This window comes from Crocuta crocuta, unplaced genomic scaffold (genome assembly GCF_008692635.1).
Source record: "Crocuta crocuta isolate KB4526 unplaced genomic scaffold, BGI_CrCroc_1.0 scaffold1631, whole genome shotgun sequence".
Lineage (NCBI taxonomy): Eukaryota > Metazoa > Chordata > Mammalia > Carnivora > Hyaenidae > Crocuta > Crocuta crocuta.
The window spans coordinates 62-6,246 of NW_027532213.1; the positions used below are offsets into that span (position 1 = coordinate 62).

Consider the following 6,185-nt stretch of genomic DNA (forward strand, 5'->3'; position numbering starts at 1 on the left):
TTGCAGAGATCTCCCAACAGGAGAGCTGAGGGCGAACGTGAGGGTGAGGGACTGGCTTAGGGTTTGGGTTCAGAAGGTGGCCAAACATTTGGGTCAGGCTGCTGCTTCATTCTGCATCCTTTTCTAGAGGTCGCTCCATCCTGGACGTGAAAACAGTATAGTGATCTGCCCCTTCATCCCTGATGAATTTGGCACTAGTCAGGAGTCTTCGGTCCATTCTTTCTTCAGAGTAAGATCGAGGAGCCCTAAGATCAGACCCAAGGTAAGGGAAGGGTAAGGTCCCTGGAGGAGACAGGGTCATAAGCAACAGCAGGGCCTTGTTCCCCCAGAGGGCCTAGCTGAAGAAGAGGGTCAATGTGTGTGTCAGGTTGAGAGTTTGGGCCAGGAGGCTGGCCAAGCATGGGGGAGATGTGTAGGGTGGGGTCCAAATCCCCTCTGTAGCTCCATCATTGTCTTGAAAATGATGTGGGGACCCTCTGGGCTTCTGGCTGAATCCTTTTGGGGTTGGCATGGGCCCTAATTCTGTTCTTTACCGAGTACTAGGAGGTTGGTCACCTGAGGGAAAGAACGATGGCTAGGGTTAGGATCAAGTCGCTGGAGGATACAACCTCTGAAACAACAGGCATGCAGTGATTTGTCCAGAGGGCTGAATTGAGGGTGCCTGTTTGTGTTTTGAACAGGCTTAGTGTTTGGCTCCAGGGTCTGGGCAAGCGTCTCAGCGAGGCCGAGGTCAGAGCTCATGATCCACTTCTGCAGGCCCATCTGGGCCTTGTACAGGTCATGATGAACTTCAGGCTTCCTTTCTGGAGAAATCAGGTAACCAGAGACCGAGTTGCATTCCTTGCACACAGGTGTCATGTGGCATCCCTAGAGACCAGATCCATGGCTAGGTCTAGGTTTAGGTCCTAGGAGGGGGCAGAGGCTGAACCAACAGCAGTGCAGGGCTCTCCCCAGAGGACTGATTGGAGGGCACTTAATATTGGTGGGGGGAGCGGCTACAGGCTGTGTTCAAGAGCCTGCAAACTCTGTGGGCCAGGCAGAGGTGGGGCTCAGGATCTCCTTCTGTAGTCTCAAGCCTGGCATGGACATGTCATGGTGAACATCAGGCTTTGTTGCTGAGCGATTCTGTGCCAGTCAAGTGCCCCAAGTGACTATTGTCTTCGCAGCTGCTTGGTGGATCCCCTTAGGGCCAGATGCATGGCTAAGGTTAGGGTTTGATTCCCGGCGTGGGCAGGGGCCGCACCACAAGAAGTACAGTGAAATCCCCTGTGGGATTGTTGAGGATGCACCCTCCAGGTGAGGGTTTGGGTTCGGGGCTTGGGTGAGTTTGTGGGACAGGCTCATGCTCTAGCTCTGGATCCTTTTCCAGAGCTCGATCCTGGCCATGAACATGTTGTGGTGATCTTGTGCCTGCCTTTCTGATGAAGTGGATGCCAATCTGAGGTCTCGAGTTCTTTCTTTCTTCAGAGGTAGGGCTGGGGACCCCTAAAGCCAGTGCCACGGTTAGGGTAGGGTTCATTCCCGGGAGGAGACATGGCCAGAAACATCATCAGGGCCGTGTTTCCCCAAGTGGGTTGAGTAGTGGGCGAAGGTCAAGAGCGTGTCAAGCTGAGGGCTTGAGCTAGGCAGCTGTCTGAGTGTGGGGGCGATGCATAGGATTAGGTTCAGGATGCCCTTCTCTGGCCCCATCGTTGCCTTGGTAAAGGCATGGGGAACCTCAGATCTTGTCACGAAATAATTCTCTGCCGGACATTGGCCCGATTCTAGCCTTCGCCGAGACCTAAGATAGTGGGCCCCCTGAGAGTAAAAACCATGGTTAGGGGTAGGATCAAGCCTATGAAGGACATAGTCTGTGAAATGACACACATGCAGGGATCTGCCCCAAAGACAGGGTGCAGGGTGCCTGTTAGTGTTTTGGTCAGGTTTCTTGTTTGGGTCTCGGGTCTGTCCAAGCATCTCACGGAGGTGGAGGTTTGGGTTCCTGATCCACTTCTGCAGGCCCATCCAGGCCTTTTCCATGTCATGACAAACTTCTGGCTTCCCCCATGAAGAAATCCAACGTGGCTATAAGCAGCAGTTCAGTTCCTGGCCCACAGGTGGGGCATGGTGCCAGAAGCCACAGTCATGGCCAGATTTAGGTTCAGGTCCTGGGAGGGCACAGGCATGATGAACCAACAGCAATGCACGGCCCTTCCCTGAGGGCTGAGTGGAGGGCACTTGACAGGGCTCGGGTGAGCAGTAGAGGCCGGCTTCAAGGGCAGGCTTCCTCATTGGCTTTCCTCACGTGGAAAAGTCCTGGTGAACATCAGGCTTACTTCTTGATCGATTCTGTTACAGTCATGGGACTTTTGTGGCTTCGGCATACTGAGTCTCCAGAAAGTCATCCTTCAGAGTGGATGTGTTCCCGCCTACATCCCTGCTCATGCAGAATCATCTCCTCCTGAGTCTCTTATGTTCACCTATGTGTTCATCTATGTCTCCAATGATTACAATGACAGTTGCCCCATGGGATCAGTTCTCAGTCGGATTTAAGAATGCTTTATTTCAGGTTGTTCTGCCTTTCTCTTGTGGTGAGGACTGCAGTGATGATGCCTAAGCTGCATACATACCAGACCACAAACTAGAATTCTTTGTCTTTCTTAAAAACTTACCTATTTTTAGCTTAATTCCATTTCAAATGAATCCATTTCATCTCTCCTGTTGCAGAACAGAGGAGAGGAATGGCGGGAGTCCTGATATTCCAATGAGGGTATCACAAGTCCCGCAAGCATATGTGACAAGCACAAGTCATTGTCTTCTCTGTTTCCCCAGGCCAGAATGTTTCCTGCCAGGCCCATGATATGCAGATGAGAGGTGGACACAGGTGATTTGCCTAGGACTTTGAAGCAACAATGTGAAAGAAATGAAATTGCTACATAGAAAAGGCTTTTAGTCTTGGGCTCTTGTGTCGAGTCCATTACATGTGGACTCGTGCTAACAACTAGGAATGGTAGAAACAGTTCCTCATCAGGCTGGTGTTTGAGACGTAGCAGTTCCAACCAGTATGGACGACTATCCCTGTTGATTCCTCCCTAGAGCTCTTGGGAACATCTTCCAAGTGTTCTCCTTAAACTCCAAAAACACTTTGAAAACACAGGTGTCTGTCCTAACCATCAGGATTGCTCCTTTCTCTAATCCATTGATTGAGCCACAGGTAATATGAATTAGGTCTTTCTCCCATGTTGCCCGTTATACTTTCCCACACTTAATCTACAGAGCACACTCACAGGAGAGCTCTGGAGATGAAGGAAACGAGGCTTTACAAGATATGTCGAGAAGAAACCAGGGTTCTGGGAAGAACAGAAGCAGAGGAGAGGAGTCAAAACAGACTGAAGGAGTCTTCCAGATCCAGGACTGTGGGAAAAGGGAACCTGGTCCTCTGCGACTGTGCTGAGGGTTCCAACCAACCATAAGAGTTGAACAACAGCCTCAAAGCACCCACTTTAGTATGTGATGCTGTGAGCCCCTTGTTTGCTCCAGGAATACAGGGGTCAGCAGCAGATAGGCATTTTGAATGGAAACAAGGCTCCCATGTGGTCCGGCCCGGGAGGAAGGTGGACATTGGCCAATTGTAAGGGAAGTGGTTCTCCAAGGCCTGCATTGTCCTCTTAGGTTCCAAGGAAGTGGGTCCTGACCTGGAGAGAAATGTCATGGTACATAACCCAGCATTTTGTGTCTCAACAAGCCCTGGACAGGTAATGAGGGGTACTCTTGGTAAGGCTTCTCCTCACTGTGTTTACCCTGGGGCAGGGATACAAAGAGAAGATGCTGGACAAACAGCTCTAAAGAGACTCTTTCAGCCTGTGGTGCTAGGCCCCCAGATTTATGTCTGGGGGCTCTGATGGGGAAGGTCCCTGGCGATAGGAGCTTCGAGTAATAGTGTCTCCAAACTCATGGTTCTCCTTAGTGCTGTGTCCTGCAGTTGCCTTTGCAGTGCTGTGGCAAGGCGGTCCTAAAAGTTCAGACCTCGCTTACCCCAACTGCAGGGTGGTGCTCGGGGCCACATGTGGTGCTGCTATGCTGATGAGTGCTCCAAAGGAGTGATTCCGATGTGGGGCACCCTCTCCTCCCAAAACCTATCAGTGCTTCAGAAACCCCCAGCCTGATGTCCGACCGTTTTGTGGTGCTACTGGCGTGTTCTACCCAGCAGCAACCTGGGAAGGCCTGGTTCCCATCCCTGGGGCACTGTTTGATGACAGATTCTTTCTGACATTGCTCAGACATTGCAAAACAGAGTCCCTCCTGTTGTTGTCTGTCATCTCCTCATGTTCAGGCCTCATTATAAATTTGCTCCTCAGGCTCCAGTTGAGTGACACGTGACCAGCTTTTGAGGGGACAGGACACAGGTAGGGCCCGTATGTGCTATTCAGTGTGGAGACAGTGTCCACTCCCCTCATGTGACTTGTGACATCATGCAGAGGAGTTAGGAGACCCCGGGCCATGGTGCAAACAAGAACTAGGTCCTTCAGTTCCCAAATCAAGGTGGGCCGCCTGGCTCCATCCCCTCAGTGCAGTGCTGCTGAGCAGGGCTTGCACCATATGCACATGTGCTCTCTCCTGGATGACGACTCTGACTCAAGTACACAGTTGGGATCTGGAATCCACAACTGCTCCTCTGAATCCAAAGAGGTTTCAGCCAGTGCAGGGCTTCTGCTCATCCCCGGGCTGCAGCCTGAGGAAGAGCCTGTGGCTATCCCTGTGCTTGCTGTCATGGCAGGGGGAACAACTGCCCTTACGCACAGTTTCTCAGATAGCGAGGAAGTGAGACCAAAACCTCTGAGTCCATACACCCTTTCTGTAAGCCAGTTTAATTGAGAAGCTGCTGTGGTGGCTCCAGTAGTAGTAGGGGAGGCCTCTCTACTGAGACCTGTCCTTGAGGAAGAAGGAGTGATACTCAGATTACTCTCTTGCCTGTGATAGCACAGATCTCCTAGAAGCACATGCATGTGAGCCAAGCTATACATGTATCAGAGCCTTGAGAACATTTAAAACAATAGATCTTAAATGATATTCAGTATATCTCCGGGTTTGGGCCACCACCATCATGACCAAACTGGTGATATTTCTGCCACCTACAGAGCAAGCCCTGAAGGACCAGCAGTCAGGCCATTGTCATTCCTGCGCTCAGCACTTTCTACCTTCCAATTTCTTCCTGTCTTCAGTGATCTCACCGTTGTGCACTTTTCACGAGGACTGTATCACAGAAATGTGCCACTTCTCTTCATTGTCTTCATAGTAAATAAAATAAGAATCCATGTTCATCATATCAAAGTAATGAAAGCGATGTTTCTAATTGTTGAATTGTTTCTGTGTGTGTTTCTGTGTGTGTGTGTGTGTGAGAGAGAGAGAGAGAGATACAGAGAGGCAGAGAATGAGAGGGAGGTGGTATGACAGAGAGAGAAGGAGCTAAAGAATGTAGTGATCTTCAGGCTCCCCACTGTCAATACTGACCCTAATCCCAAACTCAGGAACCCTGAGAACATCACATGCCTGAAGTCAGATGTTCAAATGACCGAGACATCGAAGTGTACAAATAATGGAAATGATTCTCATGTGGGGACAAAAGTAAAACTCTTAAGTAAACATCTTCATGCATGTGCAGTGTCTGTGTTGAAAACAAAACAAAACAAAAAAACCCTGAAGAATATGAATGCAAATTTGTAACAAAAGAGGTATTTTTTTTCTTGTGTTAGAAACTGTTTGAACGCATGAAACAGGCAGTAGGAAATCTGATGTAGCCTACATTTTAACCTTTAGTTCACTATTTGTGTAAGTCTAAAAGATAGTTGTTGGTTTTTTTTTTTTTTTAAGTTGGAGGCCATGGAGAAAAGAGTGAGTATGTACTACAGACAGGTGAAGACATACCTATGGATTACAGAGTGGGATCCAATCAATAAGGATCAGGGAAGGTCTGAACTAGGGACAGCCTAGAGCAAGTCTCCTAAGTTCACAGCAGGAACAGTCCCTAGGGACATGGGCACTTGCAGCCACAGGCAGCTGGGAATTCCTGTGCACAGGAAGCAGCATGGGGAATTTGCTGTAGGCAAGGCGGTTACTGAGGTGAGCTGCACTATCCTGGTTGTGGTAGAAGGGATGCATTATGATGACAGCCATGGCGACGAATCCTGTAAAGTGAGATAGGAGGC

At 49.7% G+C, this 6,185-nt stretch overlaps 1 long non-coding RNA gene across 1 annotated transcript; it reads left to right on the forward strand.

The window, feature by feature from the left end:
- Positions 1-3,435: 3,435 nt before the first annotated feature.
- LOC144242940 (uncharacterized) lies at positions 3,436-5,245 on the forward strand. The gene is made up of 3 exons (XR_013338502.1): positions 3,436-3,734; positions 4,338-4,385; positions 5,118-5,245. It is a non-coding gene; the product is annotated as an uncharacterized LOC144242940 (long non-coding RNA).
- The last annotated feature ends 940 nt before the right edge of the window (positions 5,246-6,185 follow it).